The sequence below is a fragment of the Lepidochelys olivacea genome (assembly GCF_965140295.1).
Source record: "Lepidochelys olivacea isolate rLepOli2 genome assembly, chromosome: 3".
NCBI classification, from domain to species: Eukaryota; Metazoa; Chordata; order Testudines; family Cheloniidae; genus Lepidochelys; species Lepidochelys olivacea.
In genome coordinates, this window is record NC_140413.1 from 60,664,943 (window position 1) to 60,676,089 (window position 11,147).

An 11,147-nucleotide genomic window follows, 5' to 3' on the forward strand; every position below is an offset into this window, starting at 1 on the left:
TGTTTCTGGAATAATCTGTTTATCTACTGCTCAGACATAATCCCTCTTATAGTCCAGCTGGAAGAGCTATCTTCATCTTATTAACCTTCTGGAGTGGCATCTGTCAGCCCCAGAAGACTTCAGTAGCACCATGATAAATAACAGAAGCCTCTTCTAGTGGCCATTACCTGTACATTTTGGTCATTTGGTCATTCCAGTAATATGGCATGTCAGCAGAGGCATTGCGAAATGATGGCGACAGTTGATTGCATTATTTCTGAAATGTATGACCATAACAAATGGTGAACTTCCTTTGAAGAAGATGACTAATTGCTTGTCTGAAAGAACTGTGACTGTATGGAGCTTTTCAGCAGTGTTTGACTTGGGAGCTCTTCTCCTTTCTCACACCAGAAAGTTTGCTTTTGCAATATTTCCATAGCTCTGATGATGGACAATCCATTCTGTTTCACTGGTAAAATGCCATGACTCAGCAGTAAATTGCTGTAGCAGTCAGGACTGGAACAATCTGATTCCAAATGAGGAATGGGGGAGGGAGGAGGTGGTTATAGGGAGAGGAATAAAAAAGGGGAGGAGGGAAATAGCATTTCAAGCTCTAGCTCAATCAGGCCAATGAGTGAAAAAACTGTTACAAGCAGTTCTTTTACAGTTATATAAATAAATATTCCTATTACATAACATTTGGTAGGCCCTTTGTTATATTTATGTCCTACATTTGCTACATTATTTTCAAAAGCATTTTGTAAAGTTTTGTTAATCAGGGAGGGCTGCCAGGTGAGCATGTACAGCCGTCTGTCCTATTTAGAGATTTATGTGGTGACTGTACTGTACAAACGGAGGCTATTTGCTGGCAACAAGAATCCTTCTAGCTCTGCATGTACAAGTTGCTTTAAGAACAACCTTCATTTGAACCTGGTCAGTGTTCTATTTTTACATGGGATTTGAACAATCGCAAAAGAAAACAAAGATCACCCTCTTCTAAATACTTAGAACAATTAGTACAGGGACATTGCTGGGACCAAAATTTGACCTACCTTTCTTTGTTCTCCTTATCTGTTTTCAAAACCCATAGTAACTTTTTATGTTGTTTTCAGAACAAAAGTTTCAACAGCCTTCTTAACACAAAGAAATCCATGCCATCAATACAGCCAGAATGAAGGATGATCTGGATTTATACTTGAGGACATTTGCACGGAAGAACATAATTAACCTTTACTCGAATACTACACCTCTCATATCTGGATTGAGATGCTTTTCAAACTATAATCAAACCTATCAAGCACTCTTAAGAGCCAGCTAAGTTTTAGCAAATCTTATTTAAAAGGTGGATAAAATGAGATATCCGGGAAAAGAGTCAAGTATTCAAAAATATCATCTAATTTTGGTTGCCTCCATTTTTTGCCTAACTTTTGTAAGTGAGGGGGATTTTTCTGAGGTGCTAGGCACCAAGAACTCCCATTGCCTTTCAATGAGAATTTGGCCCTTATGAGCCTAATTCACTTTTGAAAATGGGACTTAGCTGCCTAAATCACTTAGACCCAGATTTTTAAAGCTATTTAGGTGTTACTGCACTCACCGTCACAACACCTAACTAGTTTAGAATCCTGAATCTCTTTTTTAAAGGTTTCAGAGTAACAGCCATGTTAGTCTGTATTCGCAAAAAGAAAAGGAGTACTTGTGACACCTTAAAGACTAACCAATTTATTTGAGCATAAGCTTTCGTGAGCTACAGCTCACTTTATTGGATGCATACGATGAAGTGAGCTGTAGCTCACGAAAGTTTATGCTTATGCTCAAATAAATTAGTTAGTCTCTAAGGAGCCACAAGTATTCCTTTTCTTCTTTAAAGGGGATTTAGGCACTAAGGAGTCTAAATTTCATAATAGTCAATAGGATTTAGACTCCTAAATCCCTTTTGAAAAAGAGATTTAGGTTCCTAAATCAGTTAGGCTGTGCAACACTGAATGTAGCAATACCCAAATAGCTTTAAAAATCTGGACCCAGGTGTCGAATTGAAGCAACCAATATTAGAGGACACTTTTGAAAGTGTGGGTCAATGAGATTGGCTGAAGATCACATTATGAGTCATTATGAGAGCTAGGGACCTAGAACCAGGAGTCTTTCCTATCTCCCACACTGGACAACAATCCCTTCATGAATAATGGAAGAATACATGTTTAGAAATGAAATTTTACTTTCAAGGTTTTTCAGTGTACAGCCCTGGGTAGAGAATTGATTTTAAAAGAAAGAAAACACTTTAACAATGTTCTTTTTAATTAAATGTGCTAGTTTAAGGAAAATATTAGGCTATCCAGCAAGTTTGTGACTAAAAATTATGCTGCTGGGATCTGAGTATAGGGAGATGATCTGTAAATCATGAATATTTCAAGTTGTTTTCTGTCAAGGCTAGTACCTTTTACTTATTTCCTTTTAATTAAATTTTTTGTAACTAACCTTCATAACTGCTACAGTCCAAGCAAACAATAATGATAAACACTCATTATAGCTAAAGCAATACTATCAAGGGACCATTCCATCTCTAAGTACTGCTGTTTTTAATTATGGGTCACTGTTAATTAATCTGGAAGTCATTCTTCTAGCTGGTTTGCTGTCAACAACAATTATATATTCTTAAAGAGGCAAAATCTTTTTTTGATTCTGGCTGAAATTCAATAATGCATTAAAAATATGCCAGGGAGGCATGGAAGGGGCAGTACTGCAAGCTGAAATGTCTGTTCAGACAAGATAAGTGCACATAAATGGGAAAACTAGAGCTATTAGTGGTTAGTGCAATGAATCAGTGCATATATCTGAAAGAATACACTAGTTCTGCTGTTTAAAGTAAAACTTCCAACTGACAAAAGACTGTTTCCTTCCTTTTCTTTCACAAAAACTGCATTTTATGAAAACCTTACATCAGAGTTTTGATATGACACCAGTCCTTCAGAGGGAATCATAGCTTGTCTCTGTACAGTGAACATACATTTTAAAGTGGAACTCCTGGAGACACTTTTCACCTTTAAATTCTATGATCCTACAAATCAATAAACACTGTCTCTCTATGAGCAGGTTGTTTTCATAAACAAGCCTTATCCTAACTGGAGTTAGAATTTTGTAATTAGTAAATAAAGAGTTTGCAGTATCTCTGAAAGTACCTGAGCCAGGAAGTGCTAAGTTTAAATTTGAGGAACTACATGCTCCCTCCCATGATCACGATAACAGCAGGAAAGTAGAAGTACTGCTCTGCTGGAAGTAAGTAAGGTGAAAACAAACTTCTTTCTAAGTGATCTAGTAATTGTTCTAATGACTCTGCTCTTTAATGTTTTGACACTGATTTGTATAGGAGCAGAACCTAAATATATTGAGACATTTCTGCTCGTGATTTGGCTAACTACATTCTTTTCCTTTTTAATGTTATACTGCCTCAGAGAGCTGTACCACAGTTCTGGAAGCATATATTAGTATTACATTATTTACACTGAATGGGAGGAGACCATATCCTCAGTAATATTTTGTACAGTGAGATTTCGAATGGCGCTAAGAAAGCAGGGTCACCCTTTCTGGCGGTACCACAATGTGTGCAAAAATGACATGAAGTCATTCAGCACCAAGGTAAAAAGCTGGGAGGAGTGAAAGAATCCCATCCAATTTGGAGGGAATATCTGGCACTGGGTGCAGCTCAAGAGGAAGTGGCTTTGATCAAGAGGATGGAAGCAAAGTGAGAAAGAAGAAAGCAGCGTGCTGTAATCTTGGACTCTAACTCAGACAATACATGGATCTATGAAATTTATAACAAGCTGTGTCATGCTCGAGTTGGATGTGTCAGCCATAAGCGGATTCTTCAAGCACCTGATTAGACCTTTTACGCGTATACCATGATCCAGTTTGGATGGACCGTTGTTGATGATGCTGATGATTTACGCTGAGCAGGGAGAGAAGTAAAATTAGGAATGGAACTGCAGGAGTAGCACCAGACTTGTCACAGCTGCTCACAGGACTAAAAACACATGAAAAGCTTCTGCAGGAGCAAAGACACCAGTGAGAAGTGGAAATGAACTAGTTGGTTATTTTCTTCCTGTCCCTCTGTTAATATTATCACTATTAAGTAAGATTTACATTATTTTATTATTTATGTTTTGCTTTCTGCTTACCAAAGCCTAGTCCCTGGCACTAATCAGTGCTATGGCTGGTTTAACTCATTCACCACAATGATCATCCATTGTTTTTGCATGTCCTCTAGCCTTTTCCATTGGATAGTATTTCCTTGTACTTTTGTCTCTACAATCATTCAGCCATCACACTTTTCTTCTCTTTACTGAAATAAAGAAAGAAAATCATGTTCTCATACAACATATTCTCATCGACAAAACAAAATATTTGTGAAGTGAAAAAGATTAAGCCTCATTTAAAAATACCTCAATTTTATTTTTTATGTTTGGATGGACCTCCCCCTTTTTTCCTTTCTGGTATCTCTCCAAAGCGGCAATGAGCAAAGATGATTGCATGAGTGATTGACATCTTGAAACTGTGGAGATCTAGTCTCTGTTCCAGAAAAAGCTAACTAACAGTAACACTAAGTAATTAAGTAACAGCTGCTTCTTGTTTGCCCTCTCTTTCTTCCTTTTAATCCCTCCTTAAAACCTATTTCTTCCAGAAAGTCTCCATACTTTGTTCCCATCAAAAATCTCACCACTACAATACTTGCCTGCTCTGTGTCTGGTTCTTATTGGCTGCTTTAGGTGATCTTTGGGATGCAGAACTTGTTAAACTTTTTATAAAGCTCCAACTAAATATATGGTGATATATAAATAAATTTAATAATAATGGAGACATCACATTGTCCTTTAACTCAGACTAATCTCCCACTGAAGTCAATTTGGGCTGATATTAATAATAATAATTACTCCCCTAATATTGAGTTATGAAGCAAGTTGAATTTTTCCTTTCATACCTCTCTCCACTCAGACTAGGACTTCTGGTGAAGTTCAGTTCTGCAGTTACAGAAAATGCTGTGAAATTCTGGACTGGCCAGATAGTTTGAGGACAGCAGCAAAAGTTAGCTCAATACAGCGCTACATCTGCTTATATGTATAAAAGCATCAGAGCTTTTAATACTCATTTTAAATCAGAATGAAATGGTAATAATGCCCCTAAAAGTCTTCTGAGTCATAATTCTTTGCTAAAGCGGCACCACTAGCCATCTTGAGGATAATGTGATATTATTACTAACATGATGTCAGCACCGTTCATTCTTATGTATAACAGAAAAAGGTAGTCACATGGGTACATTTACATGATGAGTGAGTTACAGGTGTCTCATTCGCATTGACTTCTTGACCAATCTTCTTCATTTTCTATTTACAGTGGAATTGTTAAAAAGGTTGATGAATTTAGATGCACCTAAATGTGACAGGCAGATAAGAGTGTGAGAAAGACATGGTTCTGAATGTATCTCTGCAAATATACCTCAGCCCTGATGGGCTACATCCTTTTCTATTTCAATCTGGCCTCTTGTGAACAAAGATTGCTGATGTTGTCATAGTACATGATGTTTTTGTGATGTACCAGATGTCTACATAGGATATAAAATGGTTATTTATGATGGGCAGGAAAATGCCCAACTAGCCACTAGGTTGTAGTCCGTGGAGATATACAATAGCCTATCTGCCAGTCCAGATTATCTTGTACTTGCCTACATACTCAAGCGCAATTTTCTGTTATTCCAAGAGCTGCTTAAGCGTCTAACACATAGAAGCTCTAATGAACTGAAACATGCTTCTTCAACTGCTGATTTGACAAGTTGTTTTCCTCTTGCAGCTCAGAAAGGATTTTTCTAGTTTTAGTAGATGGATATAGTGTCCACAGAACATTTATGACATGTATAGCATGTGTGACAGGATCCCTGGGGTGCAGCTTGGGACTGTGGGACTGCTGTGCCCTCTTAACTCTTCAGCCTCGGCTGTCTCTCACAATGTTTTGCTAGTGACAAGCCGCAAATCCCTCCAGGTGCTGTTATCACTCAGCACAGCCACAACCCTGGGGTGCAGAGTGTCACAGCACATTAAATTGATGACTGTAGTTATCAATTCTGCAGAATTCAGCAGTAATTAAGGTGTAGCTGTGTGCAAAGCCAGGCATATATAGACTCCATCTTTCATGATACATGTTGTCTAATCAGAAATATGAAACATGGGACTAACTGATAGCTCAGCTTCTTTCTATAGCAATGGGGGGAATGGGATGGTAGTGGTAAGACAAAGGGAAGGAAGTGAAGTATTCAGTCATGTTGAGTGGTGAGCAATTATTTGAACTATGGAAATGTCATGCTGAATAGACAAATAAACATATGTACTACTGAATGCATACCAAGAAAATGTTGTCCATCCTTTACTTTTTCAGAGTTCCTTGACAAACCATAGGGAAGTTTGAGGGGGGTCAGCTTAAGATTGCATTTAATTACCTCTTCATTTAATGCTTGAGAATGCTTGGGGAAGTGTTTTAAGTACTGTTGCTGTCTATATTATCAGTCTCTCAGCTTCAGTTACTTTCAGTTGTAAATCTATCATTTTTGGACTCTTAGAGAAATTCTGCTATATACCTTTTCTGGCAAAGATTTTTGAGAGGAAGGTTACAAGTACTGTCTGCCCATCTAAATGAGTTTGTTTTGTTTTGTTTTGTTAATAGGTTCCAGTCTGTTTTCTATTCATCCCACAGCATCATGTATGCCCTTGTGTAGGTAATAGCCTGTGTTTATCTGAAGACCAAAGTTGTTGTTTTTCCTCTACTGCTGCTGTCGGAGGCCTCTATGGAATCTGACACTGTTAACCTTGAAATTTTGTTACCACTCTTAAACTGCTTTATTTGTCTGTTCAGCATGACATTACCATAATTCAAGTAATTGCTTTGTCCCCTGTATATTTAGTCCTGCTTACTACTACTTTTTCTTTTCTTCCTTAGTTCCTTCAAGGATCTGTCCTGGTGTGTCCTCCATACTTCCTTTTGGGAAATATTATTCATGCTTCTACAACCTGATGACCCACAGACAATGTCAGTCCTTGCAGAACCTATTATAAGAGCTCTTATTTGTGTTGCTCACTTGGCACTTCCGATATCAAGGATCGGGTATTGATAAAGTTTAAGTGAAATGTCTATTGGATGAATTCTTATTGAGGGCCCGTTCCCAGCAGAATATCTTTTTACTATTTTGGCAATTTTCTTTGATGAGAGATGTATTTTGCCTGTTTTCATATTTTAAAATTTGTTCACTGCTCAGACAAACCAGATTGGAAAGATGCAATATTATTTTAGCAGGGTTACGACCTATGTTCTTCCAAAGAGATATTGAGATTCTTATACTTTAATTTATTTTTGTTCGTATGTGTAGATTCCCTAGCTGCTTCCTGAAGTATTGGAGCTTTTCTAGACTGTTCACCAGGCAATGATTACTTTCATAGTGAGTGAGCTGCATTGGCCTCCTGCTACAGAGACAGACAGATATTTTTCACATCCCAGCTGTGTGCAGTCTCAGTCCACTCTATTTAAGAGTTCTTAGCTCATTCTCCTCAGAGGGTCCATTCAGCTCTGAGCAGCTGCTCAGTTTTTAGAGTCAAAGCTACACTGATTTTTGTCTTGAGTCAATAGCCAAAATTAAAGAAATTCTTGGAAAATACTTCATAATGTTTCGTATTATTTTTTCCTCATGTATTTCATAGTTTATTCCATTACACCCACCTGTATAGATCTCTGAATGCTAACAGCCATCTCAGTTTGATTAATTGATTAATCCAACAAACTCAGATGCAAATACAGATCTGAAAGGTATAAATATCAAGGAGGGAGAATAACTGTTTAGCATGCTGCAAGGAATATAAGTAGACGTAATAAAATGTATTTAAATTAAGAATGGAAAGCTTAGATTGAGTAAAAGGAAAAAATTCACTGTAGAACAATCTCTCAAAGAGTGTGGTGGAATCCCCACTCCTTGAGTCTTTTAAAATTATGATGTTGTTATAATATGTAATTGTTTATATTTTAAGTATTGTAGCAGTGCCTACAGGCCTCAACAGAAATCAGGGATATCCCATGCTAGGCACTCTACAGATGCACAGTAAGAGGCAGTTTCTGCCCAAAAGAGAATATACAAGATTGGTCCAAGTCTGAACACAGGGCTTCCCAAATGTTTTCATTGTGTGAACCAGATCATGTTCTGGTGAAATTAAAAGCTGCAGTATGCAACTGCACAACACCCTTTAGCAAACATAGCAATTCCTCAGGCAGGGTGGGTGGGGCAAGGAATTTTTCATGTCTGAATGGGTTATGGTGAGGGAATGGGGGAGAGCAATCGCCACACTCACAAACTGCCTCTGTCTCATACAAAATCTGTTGTTCCACACCCCCACGAAACTCGTTTCATTCCCCCACTCCATCCCCCACATCAACAAACTAATTTTACTCTCCCACAATCCATTTCCACTTTATCACAAAATCAGTGTATTTTATCCACCTTTGCACCAAGATTTTACTTACAGAAATACCATTTGATGACCCTTTAACCTCCATGTTCCCTGCTGTCTGGTGGTCCCACTTACCCTAGACCCTGCCTCCTTCCTCTCACCCTGCTTCTTCCCAGACTCTATGCTCCAGCTCTCCGGCCTTCTCCTCACCCCCAGCTCCATCCACTCAAGCCTGCTCCCCAACTTCACTCTGCTTCTTTCCACAGTGTTCTCAGTGACTTTGTACTCCCAGCCTAAGGCGCACTCTGAATCCCATTACTGCTGTCACGAAGCCCACTGGTTCTGCTCCTGATTGGGTGGGGGGGGTGTGACATGGTGGGGAAGGGAAAGGTTGGTCACTTTCTTTGGGCGGCAACTCCTTTTATACAGCAGCACCCTCTGCTGGCAGATTTTTCTTCCTTTCATAGGCATTTTGTCAGAGGCAATAGCCATATCATCAGCCCCATGACTCCAAAATTCAGGAGAGAAAGAAAGAAAGAAAGAAACAAACAAAAAGTCCAGCTAAACATCCAAACAACAACCCATGTGTGAGAGAGAAATGAAACAAAAATGTGTTTTGGTGTCTGACGTTTGCTGTCTGATCTCCTCACAGAAAACAACCAGGTCCCATTGGTGTGTGATTTTTTTTTCTTAACCTCTAGGATGTCAGCCTTTCCTTTCTGACCCTTCAAGCCCTCTCTTATAGCGGTCCACAATTTTGCTCGACTTCTTCTGGTACAGTGCACCTCCCCTAACAGACTTGAATGCCCTAGAAGGCTCCAGAAACAGCCCCCTGTCTCCAGCCTACAGGTGAAGATGCTCTGCTGGATGCAGGAATCTACTAGAGAGATCACACAATCAGAAGCCTGCCTTAGATATATTCCTCTGGTGGAGATATCAAAGGAGCAATTTTGAGGGCCATGCATACTTTCACTCTTTGGATTTAGCATTGTGCTCTGATGCCCAGTTTGGGAGAGAGGTGTTACTGTCCATATTTAATTAAGATCTCCTCTCCATGCATCTGCCCGATGGAACACATTTTGCTAATCTCCCACAAGTGGGAATACACAGAGGCCCTCAAAGATGAGAGAGGTTACACATCAGAAACTCTGCAGATTGGAAGAAGGCTGCTGAGGAGGTTGGCGTGTACACTCCTTTATACAGAGTAAAGCTATGACATCACCCTTATGCAAGAATGCTACAGTACCACCACCCCCTGCAGCAGATATGGATTTTCAAGGCAGTTCCTTGGAGTGTGAATACACAGAGGCAACCCTAAAAGAACAGTAGTTACTGGTAAGTAAACTCTCTTTGCACACAGAGCCATTACAAGGCCTCTGCACCCTATATGTAGGATAGAGTTTATATATATATGTGGTGTATAGGCTCTCTGCACAGGGGTGAATTTCACTGTTGGCGAGAGAGAATCTGATGCAGAAATGGAGAGAATACATTAGAGAAAAAGATTGGAGGGGGTGATAGCGAAAATTGAGTGAATAAGAGCATGATATATTCTGCTGCTGCTGTTGCAAAAAGTCAAATACTATATTGGAATATATAAAGAGAGAAGTAGTGAGTGGACCAAAGAGACCATTTTTTTCTCTCGGTGTAGCCATATTGCAAAAAGTACCACATAGACTCATAGATTTTGACCATTCAGACCATTAAGATCTCCTGCACATCACAGTTCACAGAACCTGCCGCACCCACTCCTATAGTAGGTATATAACCTCTGGCTGAGTTAGTGAAGTCCTCAAATCTTGATTTAAAAACTTCAAGTTACAGCAAATCCACATGCACCTTTAAATACTTTGCTTTAAAACATAAACGGATTAATTTGAGACAATATTAAAAAAATCAAAAAGCATGAAAGGTTTAGGTAAGGTGACCTGTCGAAGGTGGGAAAAAGGCCTGCATTAGTATCCGAAATAACATAATTAATTGTAAATACCTAACCGAAGGAAAAATGGGGCTGTGAAATGCAGGTATATTGAGGCATAACAGCATAAAAATAGAGAAGTTAAAAATGAGACTAAACTATCACTCCCATGATAACACGGAAGGCCAATTGGACAATGGAGTAATGTGCCCCACGCGTTTGTCAAGGCAGGCAGGGAAGTAATGGATTTCTGCAGAAATCTATCAGTTCTCTACTATCTCCATGATAGAGGATGGGCTAGATGACTTCAAAAGTCCAATCCTAAAACCTTAAACATCTGTGGAAGGAACCACTGTCCATATGAATACCAGCTTTGAAAGTGAGTTGAAATGGACTCTGTGTTCCTTTTTTAATGTAATTATTTTGAATGTAGAAACAGCCTTCTTTTCTGTGACAGTATGACAGTCTGATCACATTTTCATCATTTGTAATAGCTCTGCCATATCAGTATTCATTTTTGCTAATGCAGTAACAAAAAGTCTTTATCACATCTGTGACACAAAGATTCCCACTAACAAATGTAACAGAGAGTCAATAATATGGGGAAATGTTTAAAATACATTAGAATTCCCCAAACAGCATTTTTGACATTGATTTCCTGTCATGCCTAAGAACCTCTGCCTACCCAAGCAAATTCTACAGAAATTTTTTGAATAACATCTCACTATTTAATTTGTAAAAGCTATAATGAATATATGTGTATTTCATGTCTTGTGAGG